The sequence below is a fragment of the Cygnus atratus genome, chromosome 4 (genome assembly GCF_013377495.2).
Source record: "Cygnus atratus isolate AKBS03 ecotype Queensland, Australia chromosome 4, CAtr_DNAZoo_HiC_assembly, whole genome shotgun sequence".
Taxonomy (NCBI): domain Eukaryota; kingdom Metazoa; phylum Chordata; class Aves; order Anseriformes; family Anatidae; genus Cygnus; species Cygnus atratus.
The window spans coordinates 60,045,328-60,069,966 of record NC_066365.1 but is presented as its reverse complement, the minus strand read 5'-3'; the positions used below and the strand labels follow the sequence as shown (position 1 = coordinate 60,069,966).

At 35.4% G+C, this 24,639-nt stretch overlaps 1 protein-coding gene across 5 annotated transcripts in view; it reads right to left on the bottom strand.

Moving 5' to 3' along the window:
• KCNIP4 (potassium voltage-gated channel interacting protein 4) overlaps positions 1 to 24,639 on the bottom strand; it is a 437,812-nt gene that overhangs the window by 56,920 nt on the left and 356,253 nt on the right. The window lies entirely within an intron of this gene.

Below are 24,639 nucleotides of genomic sequence, written 5' to 3'. Positions count from 1 at the left end.
ACCAACGAACTGATAATGATAGGCTGATGTTATTTCATTTTAACTACTATATAATGGAATAATAGTAATTCTTAGCCTGTGAAGAGATATTCAGAAACTGAATTTTCCAAAACTCTTCTTCATTTCATTTGTTTAATAATGTGTTGATTAGAGATTTCATAGCTGTTATACCTAGCCCAATCAGCCACAAACTCCACTGTGCTGTGTGACACTTCTTCTATTCGGGTTAGTTAACTGGGGCCCCTTGCTCTTTGGTTTAATAATTTGTTCCTCTGTAATGGAAGTTAAATCCCGAGACACATTTTTCCCCAGAATTCACTGTGGAAGTGTCCTAAAACTCATCTCCATATCACACCACCTGGATTTTTTTATTTTATTTTATTTATTTTATTTTATTTTATTTTATTTTATTTTATTTTATTTTATTTTATTATTTTATTTTATTTTTTGTGGCCCCAGGAGGTGCTCACACTTCATATAAACTTCTGTAACTAGAGCATGGCTTACACACTCTCATATTTAGGCACTGCTGTACTGATATACGTGCTGTATATACATAGATTTTAGTTATACTACACGTATTTTAAGTGTGACTGCTATTTAGCATGATTTATATCTGTAGTTGCAAGTGATAATAAAGCAATTGTTTAAAACTCTGATTTACAGAGATGTAAACCAGAGAACTGTTCTACTATATGAAGAAAAGTATAATACAGATAGTACCATGCATATACATAACCAATAAAATTGCTTTATTAATCACTACTTTTAAAAATCATACTTGGCCAAAAGCATCCAAATCATTGTTTTGTGCGTGATGTCATCTCTCCAATATCACAACATTAACAGTCTGATGTAGATATGACACTGCTGGTTACAAAAAATATACACAGAGAAGCACAGAAATTTTTACTCTTGAAATAAAAAATTGGTGTAGTCACAAAAGAGTGTAAAAGATAAGGAAAAAAGATGAGCTAGGGTATAAAAATGATGCATTATAAGTTATGACTGATTTATAAATTACCATACATTTGTAATCACAAGATATCTGTACCTAGACTAGACCTATCTTAAGTCTTTACACGTTTATTTTCTTCATACATATGATCTCTCCTTTAGAAAGGCAGTACATACTGCATACTACCCTGCTGTTACAGAGACAGGTCAGACTACCCCAGGAAAGAATATCAAGCCAAGGGATCTTTTCAGAGGGAGTTTTCAGAGGCAAAATATATCTCTTTCTAAATGCAATTGTTTTTATTTCAAATACTTTGTCATCAGCACGAAAACAAGAGCAGGTAGCCACTTTTTGTTGGTAGAGACTTCTACTCAGCAGAAGAGACTTCTGCCTGTCTTGCATCCACAGTAAGTGCTCAAGGTGGACTGTGACTGCTGTGGCTGCCCTTCCTTCAAAGTCTTCCACACCCTTTCTTACCCACAACAAACTCCCTCTGTTTGAAGCAGCTCCCTCCTGCCTTGCCTCCTGACTCATTGCTGATTTTCTATAATGAGATCTGAGTGATAAATTTCAACCTAGAAGGCATATTCATCTGAGTACTTAAAAGAGCTTTTGGGATTGATAATCATCCGATTTAACAGGAAGTTCAGAAACTAGGAACAATTATCTCAACAAAATCCTTCCTCAATGTCACTGAAAGAGAAAAGTCACCTGTAGAACTAACTCTTTGTTCACACTCTTTCATTTATGGATTTTTACTTCTCTTTACTTTCTATATTTCACAAAGTCTCTCTACTTTATTTGGCAAAGCCAGCTGATAAGCTTCCACTGTTTAAGACTTTCTCCACTTTTTACTCAGCAGTATTTGCAATACACTGGCCACATCCCATGCTTCAGCAGTACAGTTCAGCTAAGCCCCCAGCAGTGCTGGAATCTGTGTTTTGTTCACTTTGGGGATTTTAAGTCTTTTTAAGAGTCTTATAAGAATAAATATATATAAATAAATATTTTTTTATCATAGGCTAAGCAAGGTGGACATTACAGTAGGAGTAAAGTAGGCTCTACCACTAGGCTCTCTGGATATCTCAATAGCAGTCTCTGGTCAGTGAGGAACCTGAGGCTTGGTACCAGTGATGGGTAGTGAGAACCCTTCCAAGCACTCCTTTGCTTATGGGATCTGAGAGGCTCAGCATGGCAAGCATGACAGCAAGAACTTGTAAAGAAAACCTTCTAAAGAGTTTGAATGATTAAATGTGATTAAACAGTGATAAAATAAGTTTATCTGGATTAGTGAAGATTCACTGAGTTTTGTGATAGAGGAAAACCAACCAATGCTTCAATCAAAGTGAAGGATCAGTTGCAAATGAAGGACTACAAAAAAATGATATTCAAGAATAAGAAAGCAAAGAGAGGGAATACTGTTGGGAAAAGACTAGAAAGAACATCTGTAGAAAAAAGGATGAATCTATCAAAGTGAGTGACAGGTGATGGAAAGGAATCAAAAGCATGATAATAAGTGAGCTGCAATGAAAAAAGAAGGGTTCAGAAAAGAACGAAAAGAGACAAAAAAAAAAAAAAGTAAAGGGAATTAAGAATTAGAATGAAAAACTAAACAGGGAGATATAAAAAGTTGTGAGAAAGCTTTCAAATATTTATTCCCTCCATACATCTATCTTATCTAAACTGTGTGTATGGTGTGTGTGAACATGTTCAATGCTCAACACAGATATGCTTATATTTTCCAAGGAGTATTCATTTCTTGAGAGCCCCTGAAAATTGGTAGAACAAGTGCTATTGATCTACTTTATGAATTAAGTGTTCTGCTTATTGTTTACTAGAGACACTGTACAAAGGAAGCAAAAGTTACTGTATGGAAGACAATTTAACCCAATGATTTTTCCCTATGGATTACAGTATACGAGTGATCTTAGGTAAATACAACATGAAATGATTATGGAAATATAAATCCAAATTTCCTTGACAGTTGTATGTTGTTCACAGAGATTGATAACTTCCCTTAAAGTGACTCTACAGCTAATAGTCTTAGGACATTATTCTGGGCCATATCTTCAGAAGATTATAATTGTAAGTAAGATGATCTAGCAAGTTAATCCACAATGTGATTGTAATGGTATGTATAAGGAGGGATTGTCTGCTTCATGAGGGTTATCTGATCAAGGACCTTTCCAATGCAAAGGGGGATAATACGTAAAGGGAAAAGAGATAAATAAGAATACGTAGAGACACAAAACTGTTCCATGAAGGTTGACCAAGGACTAAAAGTCTGCAGTTACTCATTGAAGGGCCATCAAGAAACTCCAAGGATAGCTTTGAAGAGAGTCAACATGGATTTTGTAACTGACAGGTAAGGGGAAAAAATTGGAACATGAAGATTTGGGGTATTTGGGGTATTCCTGTGGGACTATGCAAAAATTATGAAGGAGTTTTTAGGAGAAGGGATTGGAGGAGGAACAGAAGGAAGAATAGACAGAAAGGGGTATAAAACAGACCAGCTGTGTGTAAACCATTGTTGATCAGCACGGTTATCTGTGCTTGATCACTGCAGTCTCTGTCCTGTCTTATTCTTCTACCCTTTCTTAACTGTCTCTCTGTGCAAACTCACTCTCTCCCATGTGTGTGTGTGCAAGGATGAGGCACCAGCTACTGGGGGACCACCGTGAGTGGATTTGTGTCCAGCAAATGCAGTCAGACCAGGGGTGTAGGCATCCCTGGCCTGTGATGTCAGCTGTTGGAGATGTGGGGTGTCTCTGCCAACAACTGCCTTGGGTGGGTGTCTCAGCCCCAGCCATGGGATTGGGAATGGTGTGTGTCCCCAAAACCAGCTGAGGAGAACAGAGTGGGTGACAGGTTGTGCTGATGGCTGGAGCAGGGCTAGGCTGGGCTCCAGTGGACACCAGGAAGAATCCCTGCTCCCTGAGGTGATGGAAGCAGCAGCCACTTGTGACATCCCTTAACAGCAGCACTGTACTTTACAAAGAAGAGTGTTCTTACACTCATTAGGAAAGTTAGATAAGACCAGAAAAAGATACTTTTAATGAATAATTTCTGGAGCATGCCTTCATAGTGTTCACAATATTATTCAATTATTCTGAGAGGAAATAATTAACCTGCAGTGCTCTAGGCTATCATTGCATTTTTTTAATGCTTTATTTGAATTTAGTTCTTATGAAAGGCATCTCACCAAGAGCTCAGAGAACTTTCACAAAATAGTGAAATGAAAACAGCACACACTTTTCAATTCTGTTGAACTACCCCCAAGTGAGTCAGCTGTGACCTAGATCATTCTGATGCAATTCACTTCCAAATCCACTGTCAAAGTCAACAGCAGAGCAGCAGTTCCACAGAGATCAGTAGGATATGTCTAGAGCTTAAGCCTTATATTTATTTTAGGGCTGCAAATTTTGGTGGTTTGCGTAAAGCTCATTTTTGATTTAAAATGGTAGTGACATTGTACCACCTTTTTACAGAAGTCACCAAGCCTTGACAGTCTTGAGGTAAAGTGCTCTACATTTCGTTGATGATCTGTATCCTGCTTCTGTAAAAATAACATTTTTGAACAAGGCAGAAAAGAGGCACAATGAAGTAATGAAGTATACACTTTTCTTTTGCAAGCAGATTTCAAGAAACCAAATCCAATGTCATTCATTATGTGCTTCATTAAAAAAACAGGATATAAAGTAGAAATATAAGAACATCAGTCTATCCCTTGCTAAGCTATTAGCATTTTCCTGTTAATCTAAGCAAAAGAGAGAAAAAGAGATATTCCAAGATACTTTCTGAGATTACAAATTGCTTTTATTGCAAGCTTTGTTCAAGAGTGTTTGGAAAGGCATCTAATTTCAGCTGGGGGATATAAAGTATAACAAAAACTCAAATTATTAAGTAACAAAGGACAAAAAATTTTAGATGATTATATGTTATCATAACAATGAGATTTATCAAAATCATGCAAAGCTATGATTAAAAATTCCAATAATGTATTTCTGCTATTATTTTTTTCTACGAATTACAGATAAAAAGTCTGGTTAATTCACAGAGCATTATCAGGAGAATTGGAGCAAATTCCTTTCCCTTTCCATGGACAAAACCCCAAATAAAATTAGCTGCTTTGAAAAAACACATGTGAAATCTGAGTTATACAGGAACTTTGACACCAGATAACACAAAACATTAGAAAAAAATCAACTGATCACTGTCTTGCCATCCTGATGTTTTGCTAACCTTTGCAAAGGACCTAAGGGAGTAGTAACACTGAAATATGAAAGGTCACTTAGTGTATAAGTGTAAACCTTTATTTTTGGACTGCTTTTTAAAGATGCTTTTCACTATGAACTAACACTTGCATACATAGGCGCATACAAACTCTGACCATAGCATTCTGACTTTGATTACAAATCCTTCCTGTGGCAATTCAGACTGCAAGATAAGAGGTATAAACTACTGCAAAAGTTGGGGCTTTTGATTTCATCATCCTGATTTTGTAACTACATATTTATCTTTTTTTTTTTTTTTTTCCCTGGTTGCAGGGCTTCTTAGTTACTAGTGCCCAATTTCTCTTTTGCCTATAACTTCTACTTCACCTCACTCATAACCTGTATATTATGGTTTTCACTTGTAGTGCCTTTATTACATTCCTGGTTTTCGTAAAGATCTGCTGCAGTCCATTCAAAATCTGCTACTAAGATAATTTTTTCATCCTGACATAAACATATTGCTTGTTGCTCTGTAACCTTGGTGAACATCTCTCTCAAACTTCTCTCCCTTTGTCCCTCGTCCAGCACCAATGTTCCCGTCTTGCCTTGAGGAGACTATCCATAATTTAACTATATATAATTCATTAGTCTTGTTACCTTAATATAAGGTTGATGTCTTATTTTGTTCCCTTGGTGATCTCAGCTTTTCATCACCCATTTCTTTGAATTTTGAGCTAATAATTTCATTCTTTCTGCTCATAAAACTGCATGCGCAAGGAACTGAGAACTGCCCACATGTTGTTTTTTAGTCATCCCTTAAAACTCTTCCATTCAAGTAAATGGCTAGAATTTGTACTTAGAAACATTTAGACCTGTGATCATGAATAAAGGCATTTAAAACATGTGCTACCTTTTATTTTGTTTGTCTTTTATTTCTATTTTCACCAGTGGCTTCTCATGATAGCTACTACAATAAATCCAAGCTAGACCTGATCCCGATCCTGAGGTAATACAGAGTGGTAAAAATTAAAAATCTCATCAAGACAATTATCAGAAAGAACAAAAACTGACTATTGCAGCTTTGAACGGAAAGAAGTGTTTGATTTTAACTTCAAAGAGCCTTGCAGTGCTCTGTTATGGGCTAAGTGGAGCAAGCTTACATTCAGCCTGATGGAGCTTTTAACTGTGATGGAAGAACATGTGCTTGGACTGAGGATCTTACAGTCCAAATCCTCATGTTTTCAGTCATCTGTCTCCAAACAAATCATAAACGTGGGCCCTCTCCAGAAAGAATCAGGAGGCCTGTTTACCCCGGATATGAAGAAGGCTGAAGTACTCAATGACTTTTTTGCCTCAGTCTTCACTGGCAAGTGCTCTAGCCACACCGTTCAAGTTGCAGAAGGCAAAGGCAGGAAATGGGAGAATGAAGAAATGCCCTGTGTAGGGGAAGATCAAGTTTGAGACCAGCTAAGGAACCAGCAGGTGCCTTCAGGTCCATTGGACCTGAAGAGATACATCCATGTGCGGGTCCTGAGGGAACTGGCAGATGAAGTTGATAAGCCACTGGCCATCATATTTGAGAAGTTGTGGTAGTCCAGTGAAATCCTGCTTACTTAGTGTCAATCAGAAGAAATACATCTGACTTCTAAACTTCAGAGATCCTAGTATAAACTGGTTGTAACTTATTTACTGTACATAAAATTCTTATGCCTTTTTCATTCTGTATTACTAAATGTTTTTCCGTTTAGTGTTCAAAATTTTTAGTTAAATCAGAGTACAGAAACTATATGTGTTAATACACACCACACTTATATTGTGTTGAAAAAGAACAACCAAAGGAACAACAATTTATGAGTGAATAAATGTGGGACAGACAGAGTATGTAGGAGGATTGCTGAGTATTGCTATCTTGTAATGTGAGCACATAGGAAGCACCAAGATCAGAACAAAGGTCCGTGATTTGGGAGTTCTTTCCAGGGCAAATCAATTAATTTCAGAGATTCCATGGAGAATCTGACAAACCATGCTCCTGTATTACCACAATAAATTGTTCTAGTGGGTGCAATTGTTTAGCAGGCCTAAAAGCATGCTAATCCACTTATTTTCTTTTACAGAAGGCTCTGATTTATTTTTCTCTCTTTTCCATTCCACTTTCACTGTTAACTCCAGATAAGTAAAACACCTTGGACCTTTTTATTGTTATAGTTTGTCAGCTGTCCTCATGTTGCTGTCTTATCTTCTGATGGTTCATTCACATAGAGATTTCAGCCATCTGGGGCAGAGCTTGAAACTTTTGCCAAGGATAAAATGAAATTCATTTTGAGTTCCTCAAGTCTTCTTAAAATTATTTATTTAAAATTGGAACACAAACAGACACATTTTAAAGAAAGATGTAATTTTACTATGTTTCTTCAGAATCCTCACAACATGCTTTACATATATGTATATATATATATATATTTACAGATTAGAAGCCACAGTTAACACTTTAAAGTGTGAAATACGTAATGTCAGTAACTCCCAGACAATGGAAATAGCGAAGACACAATAAAGGAGAAAAAACCAAACAAACTCATTATGGAATCTTATGTGTTCTCCCACAAAGCCAAATAACACAGCTGTCTAATGTGAGCTGCTAGAGATAGGAGCCTTACATTATAAAATGTTATCTGCAAAATTATTATTATTTTATTTATTATTATTATTGCTCAGTTTAAAACCAGGTGAGCAGATAGAGATATAACCATATCTATATATGGATAAATATTAGCTTTATAAACTCTCATAAAAATACTTACGTCATACTAAAAGATCTAGAATGACTACATATACTTTTTGTTTTTTACATTTTTAAATTTCACACTTTCTAATTAAGACACAAACAGTAGTTTCTTAGAAAGTTAAAAAAAAAATCAGACCCTTGGCATGTAATTCACACTTTATTTGAATAAAGCACTCATTTTTTCTGGTCAAGTAAATCCAAGCAGGAGAAGTACTTTTTTTCTTATTATGTCCCTTCACTGTTCATGTACAAAATCAAAACCAATTTATTTCTTAGAAGGTTACTAGGTGTCAAACGGCTATAGGCAGAGAAAACCTCTTGATTGTTGTTTAAAACCATGGAAGCAAGATATGGGTAACAGTAAGCTGTTCAATTTGCAGTCCTTTTCACTCGTGGAATTTAACTCCAAGAAGAATCTGAATATAATCAGTAGTTCATTATAGGTCTTGTTTTACACAAAATATAGCGATACTTTAACTCAGTGGAACAAACGCTTAATTCTGTTGAAAAAAAATCGATATTCAAGATTGATACATGATTATAAACCATTTGCTTTGGTGTTCTGTACTGATACATGGTCATCAGTCAAACTATGGTTAATTACTGTTACTATAGAGCACAGAGCACAAGAATGCCAATTCTTGGGTAAAAGTTCTGTAATACAGAGGTTCTCCAGCTCTTCTACTTTGTAATGCAATAGAGAAAATTCTACAGTAGCAGATACTCTTGATGTATGTAAATGGGATAAACTGGGTGATATATGCTTTTTAGAAATGAATTAAAAGAGAAAGAAATGGTTCTGCAAAACAGAGGAAAGGAACTGTTATAAGGGTAGAGTAGGTAGCTTGTACAAAGGTACAGAGAGTGCTTTGGAAGAGAGCACTAGAGCTACTGCTTCAGTTGCTGAAGACTGGGAGGCAGAGTTAAAGCAATAAGAGAGAATAGACTGGAAAATTATTTGCATAAACAGTATCTTGCATTTCCAGACCTGCCTGGGCATGTATTGACAAAATTATATTTATCAGAATTCATGGTACAGGAAACCAACAATACTTACAAGAGAACAAGTAATTCTTACTTTATCTAATAGGAATTAAAAGAGGAAAGATATCAGCCTAGTGACACAGTATGTACTGAAAGAAGCCATAGTAAGGGAAGGGTCCACTTTTAATACATTTTTTAAAGTCTATGCATATCCAATTCACTTACAGACGGTACAAATTTAAAAGGTAATTCCAGGATTCATCAGAATTCCTCATCACTAATACAGAACAATGCTCCCAGTTCAGACCTTTATTTAATTTTTATTTATTTATTTATTTATAATGGGCTGCAGTAGTACAGCTCTTCTATCTGGCTGGCTTTCTTTACTTTTAAAGAAAAGGACTCTCCTAAGTACTTCTTTTGAAATGAAAGAAAATCATATTAGAACAAACATAAAAACAGCAGCTGGTATTTTCTAAAAAATGCATAATTCAAAGGTTTTTAAAGGTCTAGTAGGAGATAGAGAACAAACTGTTGCTGTTGACCTATAGAACTAGGACACTAGAGACACTGGCAGAAATTAGATTTGTTTAAGTAAGAGCAGTGATTGTTTCAGACATTATTTCTGATATAGTTTGTAACGACAATTTTTGTGATTTACATGTGCTTTCTTACTAAGAAATAAAATCTGTTCTGGTGTTCTCAGAAGCAAAGGAAAAAACAAGAAAACTAGTAATACAAAACCACAGATTAAACATACTGAAACACTTAAAATATGATTTTCAACAAAATGTGCAGTACTTTTCAAATATGTGTGATTTTAAAATCCGTGTTGTTACTCTAAATGTAGGGTGCTACACCAGGAATGTGTACATGAAAGTCTGATCCTGGGAGTAGGACAGAAATCTCCCCCACAAAAATGCCTGTTTTGCTGATGTATCACAAGGCAGCTTATTAGCCAGCTCAGAAAAGAAGAATAGTAAGTACCCTCTTTCTTTCATTTTATTTCCAGATCACTTAGGGTTACAGAAAACAAATCCCAGGGAAACAGCACTCTGAGCAGTCAAACTGTTTTGAGTGGCTGCAGAACATGATACAAATTCACCTAATAAAACATCTTTTAGCAACTATTTATTCTGAAACTGCCTGGAACAAATAATCAGTGATAGTTATACTAGCATTATCTAATTATTCTGCTTGTTCTTATGTTAAAATATTCTGTAAGTATTTGGTGTTACTTTTGTTTGAGAGATTTAAAGTATTACATTTTTTTTCAGTGTTGTTCCTATTCATAATTACTGATTTTTTGAAGCTCTTTACACACTTTAAGCCTTGTGATTGAAAACTCTGTTTTTACCATCTCTAGCACTAGTATTGGATTAGCTTTACATATTTGTTAGCTAAATTAAAAAAAAAAAAAGAGGAAACGGGAAACAGGATAAAGAACATTAAGACAGCATCCTGATCACCCATCAGTCAGTGTTTCAGAATCAATAACCAATTTACTACAGCACTTTATTACTGTATAGCTTAATGAGTTCTTGAGATCAAACCTGGTTGTTTTTCACGGTGTAATATACCCTAAATTTACATTCACCATTTTTCTTTCTTTCCTTGAGTAACCAGTGACACAACCATTAAGGCAGTTAATTCAGAAAAAAAAAATCATTATTCAACTAATATATATCCTTAGACATGTTAACAAAATACTGTTGAAACTGCTTACACTAATGTGGTTTATTTTTGAGACTGAGCTAATAGATCTGAGAAGACAATAATCTCCCCAGAGTGACGAATGGCTGAGAGAAAGCAGAGGATAATAATCCCTCTTGCTGGCAAAGCTGTAGCTGGAAGTGATTAAGCCTTTAGGGTCCTACAGATGTCAGAGTTGTTACAGTCTCTTTTGTCAGACAGGATAACTATCTGATAAAATTAAAACAAATACCTATCATTAGCAGATAGAAAACACACCCACTGAAATAAGCAAGTGTTTACATTTATATACAGAAAATCCATTCCTCTTCAATTTTGAGTCAAGCACTGTTTGAAACCACCCTGTCAAAGATAAATTTGTCTTTTAATCATGGTTGAAAGGAAGATATATCAAAGAAAAGGAAGCATATTTTTCAGTGAAACTTTTGTTCCAATGTTTTTGTTTGTTTGTTTAGTTTTTTGTTTGTTTTTTTCCCAAGTTGGAATGTTATCTTTTCTATCTGTGATTTTTATAAGATATTCTTCAAGACACTATTAAGAATATTCACCTGGGTATTTAATCATGACTGACTTTGACTAACATATCTCTTTTGGCAATTTATATTTTCATCTCATCCTCTCAGAGAAGGTGCTCCACCAGTTTTTGTCAAAATCTCTCCTAAATTGTAATTAGCATATAATCACGCTAATTGCATTCCCAACAATAACAAACAAAACAAACAAAACCAAAATCAATCAATCAATCAATCAAACAAAAACACTAAATATGTTATTTTGTCCCCTTGGATTATTTGTTAATACCTTCTGGACAATGAGCTCTTTCAGATTTGCAAAAGCTTTATCCTCGTACCTCATATACTGACGAATATGTTACATCTGAAATGTGTATTTAAAAGGGCTCCTCTCCATTCTTAGAGGACTTCTTTAAGAAAGGATTCAAACTGACAACATTGTAATTAGAAGCAATGTCATTAAATCCTTTCAAAACACTAATGTGAGATTATTAATTTTGTCCAAGTTTAGCCTAGAGATCAGGATTATGCCTCCTGGGTAACTTATTCGAGACATGTTACATCAGAAGCCCAAGATCCTGAAGATAATCTTCTGTAATGTTTTTTTAGAATTTGTTGAAATCTCACTCAATGTAAAGGTTGAAAGAAAGCAACACTTTGACCTTACTGAAGTTACTTAGTAAATCAAAGCTTGAAAGTAGCACACATAGATCCTATCCCTAATGATGTCTCACACAAAAGCAGTAATTCCAGGAGTATAAAACCAGCAGCAGCAGCAGTAGGAAAATGAATAAAAGAGTTTGGCGGTTACTTCCTACTTGATGAAGAGAAATCAAAATGTTTAGTTTTTCTTTAGCGCCAGGGCCCTGCAGAGTATGTTCACATTCCTCACAAATATAGTGCTGTGTTCTCTAGGTTGCCATGGTTCTACTCCATCAAAACAGCAAGAATTGCCTAGAAAAATTCAGAGTAAATCCGTCTGAAAAATTCAGATTTGGACAGAACTGTGCCTAGGCACGAGAGAAAGTACCAAGCTGTACACAATCTTAAACCTTCATGGAAGTGGCTTGAGTCAAAAAAACTAGGCCAGTTAAACTTTGTATTTTCTAAACTATTCCTTAATCAATTCTTTCTTTTTTCTTAATCTTAATCTGGATACTAAAATCCACTACTAGAGATCCTGCTCGTATTCAAATGTTCTTTACTGTATTTGAAGTGTTTCAAACAAACAAACGAACAAAACAAAACAAAACAAACAAAAAAAAAACAATAACAACAAGCAGATACAAAGACCTGTTCTAAGAAATTCTGCCAGTTTTAATTAAATAAATAGAAGTAGCACGGTAGGGTAGCTATTAGAACCATTATTTCTTCCCAGATTCCAAATACTGGCTCAGATTTGTTATCTAAAATGTTACCCTCTCCTCCTCTGTGCTGGCTGTTTGGAGTATACACTATTTTGTGATGAGAGGGAAATTTCCAATCTACCCTCTTCCTTACGAAGGTTGCAGTTCAGTATTCAAAACTGCTTGCAGGTGTGTTATGTTCATAATACCTACTGTGTAAAAAGAAACACAGCAAGAAAAGTTTCTACTTATATTTCACATTACTAAGTGTTATAGCCAAAAGCCAGCTAATAAATACATATGGAAGAGACTCAGATAGGGATTTAGGCATTTCTGTAAGTGCATATATTTGAAGCACTAGACTGTCTAAATTTGAAAAGCTCATGTACTCTTGGAAGACCTTCTCTGACTACCTAACATACGGCTTCTTTTCACAGAGAGACTATCAAATTAGCCTAAATTATTTCATTAAAAAATGTCAAAATGAGACTGTAATAGTCTTTGAAACCTCTATAAAAATTTTTGTCTTTCAGATCACTATTGGGTATTTGCCATCACCTCCCTTTCTGTGCTCCAGTAAGAATCACGCTAATGATTTGAAATGAAAATATGCCCCAAGGAACATTTGATTAAATGCCTAATGTTGAGGAATGATAATTCATTGGTAATCATAAATTTATAATACTGATGGCAGATGAAATTGTATCATTTTCCAGCAAGTAATATACCCCCAAGAACAGATGGATTTGAATTCATTCCTAACATTCAATTATATAGACAGAAACTGTATAGAAGAACACATGGAAGTGACCTTTAATATGATTGACTATCACATCCTACTACACATACATTTTTGTAGAGAATGAGGTATCTTCACTGACATTATGGATTTACATCAGTTGGGTATCAATATTGCATGTCATTGTGTAACAAAAATGATAGGAACTATTCGTGCAATACGACTTGCACAAAAACGACAGAGGCAGACACTGGGCAGATATAAAACAGTGTAGTTATACTGAAGTCACTAAGGCTATGATTGTTTGGATTTTGGTTGCTAAAATGCAGCTATAATACAGGACTGGATTTGTATGATAGCACTCTTAACCAGGAGGTAAAAAGCACCTTCCAAGATACCTAAAATAACATTTTCATAGTAGAAACTTTATCTTAGCTGTTAATATACGTCAATAAGAAATAGTTTTACAAATTATCATTTAATATCATATAAAATATTTGCATTTTTATGTAAATAATAGTTTGGGCATTTTCTTGTATTACTTCAGCTGAAAAAACATTGATGAAACAAAGCCACAAAAAAGCCCAATATTCCCATCTAGTCACTAACATTGTAAATAGTTTGTGCTGAGCTTAATGTTAGAAAGCAGGAAATAAACAAATAACTGTCATAAACAGTTTATTTTGCTAAGATAAGAAGGCTTTTCTGCACAAAATTACATCTACTCCAGATAATCAATCAAGTTACATGAAATAACTGTACAGGCAGTGCAATTAAAATACCTGATCTAGATGTTGTTTGGGAAGAACTGGAGGCAGGATTAAAATTCAGAGAGCTTTTGGCAACTCAGAAAAAAATTGTAAACCCTCAAGAATACAATTCAGTCAAAAGAAGTGCAAAATGCTCCCTGAAGAAAGAACGACTTGGCAAAATTAGTAAAGCCTCAAGTATGGGTTTATGTCTGTACTAGGGTACCATTTTTCAAGGACACAGAGCAGTTTCAGAGAGTGCATAGATGAATATAAGAAATGAAAAGGACACTAAAATAAAAGAAGTGAAAAAGCAGGTTTTTTTTTTTTGATCTAGGGAGGAGAAGACTAAAGGGAAATATGACGATATGCACAAGGTTGTCACATAAAGGAAAAGAATACTCTAAGGTTTGTTGGGTAAGAGACAATGACAATAAGTAATAAGCCTAGGTTTCAGAAAAAAAAGTTTATGTTATATTACAGTTTTTGGAAAATCATCCTAATATAATCAGGCAAATTTCTGAGGCATGTTGTGGGCTTATAATTGCTTTAGCTGTTTCAAAACATGTCAGAAATAGTTTAAGTTTTAGGACTAGGCAACAGATTAAATGACCACCTGAAAACTTTACCAACTTTGTTTTTACGTTTCTCTGAAAAAAATCATCATAAACTATAAGTCTGTTTCTCTAAGTAAAACCCACCAAGGATTTTCAGCTGGGTCAAATATGACTTTAGATTAAGTCTTTGAGGCAGGTATTGTGCATCTCCTTGAGCCTGTGATGCATTCACATAGTAGTTAATAAAAACAAACTAACAAATCATTCTGGTAACCCTGCTTCTGAAAAGGCTAGTACAGTGCTGTCAGCAAACTCTCCGATCAGAAAAATACACAAAGACAAGTTCCCAGCAATGAGTTCCTTCTACCTTCCTCCCCTCCTGATACTTGGGTAATGGGTGGTTCTGACTATTTAGTACTCTGGTAAATTAATCATTAGTAAACATTCATCAACATTTTTTTTTTATCAATTTTGGAAAGGAATACAGGGGGACATAACACAGGTTTAAAGGAGATACCAAGATTTCTAATTTTACATACACTCAGAACTCATGAATCAAGTCAGCCTTCACCTTCATCAATAATATATTACCTAAACATAATCTGACTAGTTTGCTTAAAGATCTGGTCACTAACAGCCTCCCTTGAAATCAAAATCTTTCTGGTTTTATTTCTCACTTGTCTTTCTGGGATGTCTTTGTCATTGTCTTCTGGGATTGTTTAGTCTGGAGAAGAGGAGGCTCAGGGGAGACGTTATTGCTCTCTACGACTACTTGAAAGGAAGATGCGGGGAGCTGGGGGTTGGCCTCTTCTCACAGGTAACTAGTGATAGGACTAGAGGGAATGGCCTCAAGTTGCACCAGGGGAGCTTCAGATTGGAAATTAGGAGACATTTCTTCTCAGAAAGAGGGGTTAGGCATTGGAACAGATTGCCCGGGGATGGCAAAGGGTGGTGAAGTCACCATCCCTGAGGGTGTTTAAGGCAAGTTTGGACCTGGTGCTTAGGGACATGGGTTAATGGGTGATGTTGGTGTTGGGGGATGGTTGGGCCAGATGATCTTGGAGGTCTTTCCCAACCTTAATGATTCTATAATTCCTAATCAGCATAAAAATAATATTTAATCATGATCCAAAAAAAAAAAAAAAAAGGCATTTTTGTAGAGACATTTTAAAATCTGTATGCTGTTTTCTTCCATATGTATTTCTGTAACTGTGTGAAGAATAACCACTTAGGAATCAAAATTGCCTTTAAGTCTAATGGAAAAAAAAAAAAAAAAGAGATGTGTGCAAGATCAAGTGCACAGTTTCAATTATTAAAATTACATTCCTTGTGGCTTACAGGAACATTAGTGCGGTCCCTTCCAGGGTAAAGAATGGAGATAGCAGTTATTTACCGGTGTTTGAGTTTTCTAATGTTTCTCTTCAGTACTTAGAAAATCTAATTTCCTGTGAACGGGGCTTGTGTTATCATCCATCACAACCCTTTTGTGCTGGCTCCTCACTAATTCTGCTCATAACAGCTTAGACTGATAAAATGACTGTAGTCTGATCCAAGAACAGATGCTTGGACCTAAATCAAAACAGATACTAGTCAAAAAATATTTGTTAGGGCAGCTCCAGCAACAAATAGCAAGCTTTCTCTTCTCTGTTCTCCTTCTCTGACTTTAATGAAAGATCTGCTTTATCTAATTTGTCGTATTCCTGGAGTATAGCCCTACTGCTGTCACCAGACTGCATTATTAGTAATTCAACAACACTGAAAGCTGAATGAAAGCAGCTGTCAATTGAATTCTAAAATTACCCAGTTATTTGATTTTGGGGGCCATGCAGTGAAAGGCATGCTCCAGTACTTTATATGTCAAGTAGGCAAGGATACTGGTATTTCACTATACATCTCTTGCAACTCAAAAGCAGGTGTTTTGATACTGAGATCTGTGCCCCAAATAATTAGAAGTTCACAAGTAAAACTGAGAAATATGAAAACTGTAAGCACAAAATGCATACAAATACAGAGAGTTCTGTTTAACTTTAGAAGATGAGTCAAGTTACATAGCAAGTTAATTGCATCAAAAAGGTATTCAAATAAATTTTTAGTACCACTGTTGCTTGCTTACAAGTTGACAGGACAATATGCAGCTTTCAGAGAGCAGAAGATAACACACAATTCTGATTTGTGTTTTTTGACTTTTGAAAATGTTATTACACTAAAATTTACAAAATGTGTTTTAAGATGACTGAGTAGCTATGAAATGCACATTGTTTTCTTAAAGAATTATTGTTTGAAGATTTCAGCAAGAGTCTATGAAAGCTGGACAACTACTAGGTTGTTAGCCAGAGAATTTTTTTCAGAAACCTAGAATAAATTTCTTGTTGGATAACAGATTTAAATTTCTCAAATTAATGATCTTACAGGTCTGTGCTGTAAGCAAAGAGTTTCTTGGAGCTGGCCAGTGAGAAAGCTTGAGGCAGGATATTTCTGTAGGTATTTCTGACTGCTGTCTAATGTAAGCATTTTACCTCACATTAAAACATTGGCATGGTATGCCTACTGCTTTGTTGTGGTTTTGTACTCAGAAAATGCATGCTTATTATCAGTAGCAACTGATATATGAAAATGTCTGAGATACTAAAAAAAAAAAAAAATTATGAAGATTCATGAGTACAAGAAATGGGAAAAAAACAGCCCCCAGGATGCAGGATACCATACTTTGTCACTTTCTTATTCATTCCTTATTCTCCAGCATTTTTTTGTCAGGTGGGAGTCAGACTCCCACCAACAGATCAACAGATTAGAGATTGGACCTCATGTAATATGTGCAGTGATTTCTGCAAAGCTCAGGACCTGATGGCTGAGCCCTTAATTTTTATTTATTTATTTTTATGAAGTATCCTCATAGTCTCCTCTACACAGTCTAGCTTTGTAAATATTCATATCAGCTCTGTCAGTGGCAGTGGTTCCTTCCCAAACGTCTGAAGCACTACTGACTTCTCTTTCAATGAAACTGAGAAAGGCTTCAGATGGAGAGATGGTGAGAAGTGGTACAGAGGTCAAACTCACAGAAGAAATTTTACTGTGCAGTCAAACTCAAGAATCTGAGCATGTGAATGGTGTCAGGGAGGAAAATTGTAGTGAAACCTATCCTGTCACAGAAAAATAGTGATTTCATATCTGTTCCCTTACACGCTTTTACAGCAAAGAATATATCTAAAGCTTTTGTTTGATACTTACATATAGCTGAAATCAAAATAGACAGATAAACCACACTACCACACCAGAATCTTTCCTCTCCTTAAAATATAATACCAAAAATTGTCCCATCAAAGTCAAAAACAAATATCAATTGTATTCTTCCATCTCAAGTTGACATGGAAACAGAAAATGATTTTCTTCACAGACTATATGTTACTGTATAGCACAAATGCAATATGATGGGGGTGACCATTAGATGTGCTTTCACTCAATACAGCTGTATTCAATCCTTTTTTAAACTCTGTGAAGAACCAGACAACTCCTTCCTATGTGATATATGGGCTTACCCTGGTGGCTACCACGGCAAATGACATTTGTTCTAGTCCAGTGGCACTCTAAAAAGTGCTGTGAACTATTAAACAAGATTAATGATTTAACAAAAGGCAAACTTTAAAGATTCTTGTTATTTTATTGTTATTTTCTAGACCCATCTCTAGGATTTCATATCTTTGGATATGTTCTTATACTCACAAAAAATCCCTATGAAAAACAAACAAACAAACAAACAGAACACAATGTTTATATAATTTCTTTCTGAAGACAACATTCCAGGAGTCCTAATTACTATTGTGTGGAAGCTGTTGGCTATTGAAATGATGTATTACATCAACCCATGTTGATTAGGAGGGACAGAGTTCAGAACAGAAATTTCTTACTTGTAGAAATAAGTAGTTTGTAGTTCCTAATAATATAACAGTAAGATTTGAAAATACCTTGAAAACCCCTGATTAATTATATATATAAGCCAGCTAATATATCACTGACAGGGTTGCAGGTGGTTTCTAAGACTAACACAGATGAGTAGAAATATAATATGAAAAAATCTTACTTTTAGAAATTTTTGTTAAAATATAAACAATTCTAATGAATTCCCTGACAAACAAAATTTTCTTTCTTTTATTTTTTTTTGCAATGTATCTGTTGTCTGTATTTCATTTTCTGAGAAAAAGTAGCTTATCTAATTAACTAATAAAAGCAAACACAGTGAGAACTAGAGATTTCTTTAAAATTAGACCATTGTATTTTAGGGGGTTGCTTTCATGTGGACATGTGGACATCTTTGTTCAGTTCAGCTTTTAGTAGTTTGTTTTTTTTTCTTTCCTTATTTTCACTTTATTTAAGCAACAAAATGCAGTTCCACATTGGAGTACATGAGGAAACCAGAATACCCCTGGAAAACACAAGCCTAAAAAATATGTTCCATTAATGGTAGTGGGATTTGTGCTGCAATGCAATCATGTTCAAATCTTGGATGACCAAAGAGAGAAGAGCAATTCTATGAAGTGGGAGAAAGACATGAATAAGATGGCAATGGAGTAAGAAGAGAAGATAAATGAGAAATCTTACTAAATTCTGATTTTCTGGGGAGGAAGGGGACACAATTCCTCCCAGATACTTGACAGAGCATATTATTAGACACAGTGATAGAGGCTGTAAAGCTCCATTCTTGCTTCCAGGGCAAGCTTGGTGGTGCCTCACTGCTCTGTGGACCTTTACAATGACCCACTGATAATGGGTGACCCCCTACAATTACTGAAAAATGGTTTCCGTTCTGTGAATACTTATTTCTTCTCCTTTGATACGTGGGCTGAGTCTGGGAGTTCTCTACCTTGTAAGCGTAATCATAAATACTTCATTCTCCTGACAAAGCTGAGAGACAAGCTACTACAGAAAGCAACAAAAAAAGGAGAACCACCATCTATATATACATATATAGAAAAGTAGGTTTATCTTTTATCTTTTAGTATATATATACATAAAAGATAAACCTACTTTTCTTCATTCTCTAATCACTTAGAGTGAATCCCATTGGGGATTCTTGTGCTTTTCCTGAGAACCAGAAGACCAGCTTTTCAAAGGCATTTTCTCATCCCCAATCAAATTCAAAATGCTTCTAATGACATGCTGCTCTGAAGTAACACTTCTGCTCTCTCCACTGCTTCTTTTGCTCTGACTTTTGTATTCGATTACGACGACTGAGTCAGATTATTTTGCTGAGTTAGTGTTTAGCTAGATCAGCGAGCTGAACTCACCATAAGCTCACACAATCCCTGCTTTCAACATGAAGAGGACAGAAAAACATGACAAATGAGATACATTTGGAAAACCTAGTAGGATATTCATTTTGGTATATCTCATTTGCAGTTAGATCACATGAAACATGTTGTGAAACACCACCCTAAGAATTCTTTTAAGTGTAGTAATGACCATTTAGTACTAATGACAAAGTTGTAGGCTATATTAGGTGTAAATGGCTTGATTTTATTCATATGCTAGTGGTATTTACTATTCACCAAGGCGAGTCTGATCCTTTACCTTACTGTGAGGGAAAGACTGTTCTTTACAACACCTAGCCGAGGATTATAACAGAAGAAACAAAGATATCTGATCTAACACTACCAGAATTCACATGCCAAGACAAACTTCCTGGTGGGATAATCACTGTTTCTGTTAAAAAGCTCTTCCTAGTCATTATGTATGTATGGACAAAGCCTCAAAGTGATAAATTTCTTGAATCGACCTGTCTACAGATTCAGACTTTTTGGAGCTCTGAGGCAGTTACAACTCTCTGTTCCTTTGCAAGTAATAATACATATAGAGAAAAAAACAATTTCACCCACAATGTGGCCCTTGTGATCTAAGAAATCATATATCATTTTGGACAGCAAATATGCTAAAACAACAACAACAGAACCTCACACAACAGTAATATCGCAAAACAGTCTCTGTAGAAGCTGTACGGTGTGCTTTAAAACTTTACTATAAAAATATCTCTTCTGCTGTTTTACGCAACATGAACACCTAAATAAGATGAGGCATTCAGAATTGAATAACACTGAAGCTATTGACTCCTAAGCCTCTGATTTTCTTCATGCAAAGCAAATGTACTATACTTATCTACAGTTGAAACAAAATGCACAGAATCTGAGCTGTTTTCTGGCACAGGGTGCACAAATTATTGCTATCTTCATTTTACAATTTAGAGAACTGAAGATCTGAAATTATTAAGCTAAATTTTAAAGGAAAACTTAACTGAGTGGAAGAAACTCATGTCTTTCATGAGTTTCATATTATAAATCGTCCCTGAATTCTCACAAATTAAAAAAGGCTTGAGCATAGTTAGGTACATTGAGATTTTGGTGGCAGCCCATGTACTTGTTTCAAATATCAAATCAATTGCCTGTTGCTTTCCCAGCAGGCTAGAAAATAGGAATAACTTAAGTGTTAATGAAAAACCTACAGGTGCATGGATCTGGTCAACTAACAGATCTAAGAAGTTCTGGCATAAAAACACCTGCTGCAGCATCATTAATGGCTGTTGCCATGGAGACCTGGAAAAGCAGAAAAAAATCGGAGGGGTAAGGATGAAAGCAGAGTACATGACTGCCGCTCTGTGGGAGTCTGCCAACTCTTGGGAGTTTACAGTCAAGTTTAGAATAATAATAATTGACCAGAATATTTCTGTGATCTGCAGGTGGAAGAAACCCTCTCTTTCTTTGTTCTTAAAGCTTCCTTTTTGTCAAGAGGGAAAGATGAACAAATTGGTTTTATTGGAGCCCACAAAGATCGTTCAAGAAAAGAAAAAATCTGTATGTAAAGAAGGGGGAATGTGGGCCCTTTGTTTTAGTTGGTTTTGTTTACAGTATTAAGACAGCCAGAAAAAATACTGTAGCATACTAACAAATAATGTACTCATCCAACACCTAGCTCACTGTACTGTTTGAGTTGCCACAATTTTCTTCTTACTCACAGATTATTTCATAATCTCTGAGATAGACATGTTTACCACAGATATTTAGTTATATTTATTTCTCTTCTTATCTCCCCATCAAAAATGTTTGCTATATTAATTCTCCACTTCTTGTAACTGTCAAATTTTGCTCTTTCACAGATATTCAGATCACTTATACGCTTGCACCAAACATTAATACCAAAATAACATAGCTTTCATAAAATATGTTGTTACAATAAGTAACAGTGGGCTAAATATAATAATAGCAGAAATGTGAATTTGACAAAGGATCTTCTTATTTTGAAATGACAGAGAATAATAAAGACCTGTGTGTATTATTCGATAATAAAATGACCATCAACTACTAATCCAAAGTTCCCTAGACAGAAGATATCTCAAGTCCTTCGAAGAAAGTGTTTCACTTACTCTTATGACACACTGAGTCTTTGGCATTAGGGACACACAGTCCCATACCATACACAGTTCTAGTCAGTCATGTTTATGAAAGATCAATGGAAATTGGAACATGAAGACAAACAATCCTGAGATGTTTGTCCTCCAATGACCTGGAGCTTGTTTAGCTTAGTGAATGAGGTGCCAAGAAAGGATATGACTCTTAATTGCAAATTTACCAGAAATGCAAACTTGGAAACTGGAAATCATACTGTTTAAACTAAAGAATAATATTGGCTTGAATGGATATGACTGCAAGTGTGTTAAAGTGGATACTAAGAAAAGATTTTCTGTAAGTCGAGTCCTTTTTGCCTATGGTGGTAACTGGTAAGTAATCTTTCTACCTTTATCCTGATGCATGAGATTTTCCACTGTATTTTCTTCCCCTGTCCTGTTGAGGAGGGGGAGTGAGAAAGTGGCTGGGTGGGCTTCTGTCAGCTGGCCAATATCAACCCACCACACTACTGTTATATCTATTTCCCCCTTTTGGTTGAGCTATAGGTTTTCTGAAAATCTTGTATATCTCTTCTCTCACCTCTGGACATACTGTATTTGTGACCCAGATCAAAGATAGCAAACAGGAGTTTTTGTCCAAAAATCATTGGGATACTTGATTTTTGTTTGTTTAATTTTTTAACAAGTATCAAAATCACTCTGGATATTGCCAATCATTTCCCAGGGCACATCATTAGTTTACTGTAACAAAGTAACTGCTGTTCACCAACTGCTTCTTTTTGACTAATTGCTGCATTGACAGACTACTGCTGAAGTCTGAAATGTCAGTAATTATGCAGCAACAGTGAATCGACAGTTTAGACTGAGAACTCAGTGTTGTCCAAAGGTGTCTGGAAAATCAGAGAAACTAAGGAATGGGAAACATTGATTATAAATCAGATAAGCTGAGAGTGATGTTATTTGAAGTCCGTTTTACTTGTAAAAAAGAGAAGAGCACAAATTTGTACATTAGGTTTTAAATCATAGGGTGTGAGCTGAACAACACCTTCAGCATGAAAACATGCTGCAGCATTGCAGCAAAACAGAGTTTTAAAAAAACTCTTTCCTTTTTACAGAATGTATGAGGAAACATTTGCTGAAGGAATCCAGGACATTCAGTCTGGAAGTTATAGGGGATAACCATCTGTTTCTATATAAAAATGTGCAAAGAAGAGTACCATAATTTATCAGTCAAAGTTTAATAACTCTTTCATAGTCCTAAACTTTGACCTCTGGAAAGGAAACGACAATTATTTCTCCTGAATTTCTCCTAAATTCCTCCACTGGCTTTTAGTGCAAGTTCTATCAGGACTATGCTTAATGGATGATAAAAACTTATAGCCAGTACCAAATCTTACAGTAACTGCTTGAGAATTTGTTAGAATAGCTTGAAGGCACTTGTTTTCTCCTAGTCTCCCAGAAGACTCTATTTCAAACAAAATGTTCCTTTAGAAACTGTTAATGCTGTAAACATATATCTTGAAATACCCTCTGATTAAAAATAATGTTTCACATTCATATATATATGTATGTGTGTGTGTTTGTTTGTCTGTTTGTTTGTTTGTTGATTTTTATAGCTAGCAATCATCACAGCTTCGGTTAATCCTCCCTTGCTGAATACTCCCAGGCTGGAGTTCTGGGATTACTTACAAAGACAATGTTTTTTGAGTTTCCAAAGTTTAAGTATGCTAAAAAATAAAACTGCTTTTCAGTCTCCAGATGGAGTCTGGAGACTTACAAGATTCTCCAGACAGGTTCCCATTGTAAAAGGTAAGATCTCCCACAGTCTAACTTCTGAGGCCCCATGAGGTCCCAAGCTCTACCAAATCCTACTTAAAAGCATCCTTTACCAGAGCACAAGTTTGACCGATGTTATGGTTTATGGTTTGTCTCCTCAGGATCAAGTAACAGTTGTAGTATATAATATGTGCAACTTGAGAAAACCTATAATACACTTCCTCTTTGCTTTAGGTAGCATATAAAAAAAAAAAGGCAAAACAAACAAACAAAAAAACACAGATGAAAAATTATCCTATTTCTACTTCACCTGCAGCAATACTGCTCCAAAACAGTCAAAAATATTTTCATACAATGGAAAATAATCAAAGCTTGAACATCGTTTGTTATCTCTTTGTCCAAAGTGGAGGTAGAAATAGAGGATTCTGAGAGGACCCAGACTGAAAAAGAAGCTTTCAGCCTGACACAGTTATAAGTACAGGGTTCACATTCTCAAAATGAATTCTGAAATTATACATAGGCATATTCCTTAAATTACCACAGTAATTATTGTGACCTAGAACAACCACGTTTTAAAGTATTTTTAATTATGAACATTGGTGAATTGCAGAGGTTTGGGAGAGAAACTGGGGCAGAGCTTTACCATATTTTTGGTGCAATGCAGGTGCTCCAGAAGAGTTCTGGAGGGAAGTCTTTGTGAGAATGTGTCAGGACTGAAGTTCTTCTTCAGTCTTGGTCCCTGGGGTTTATTATCCAGCTAGCACCTTGCAACACGCCACAATTCCTTTAACACTTTTCAGTGAACTTCACTAAATTACAGGGTTGGACTACGGTTAGGTCGTAATTCAATTTTATAAGTCAAAATATTCACATGAAATGCTACCACTTAAACATTTCTGTGGGTATTTAAACCTCTTCG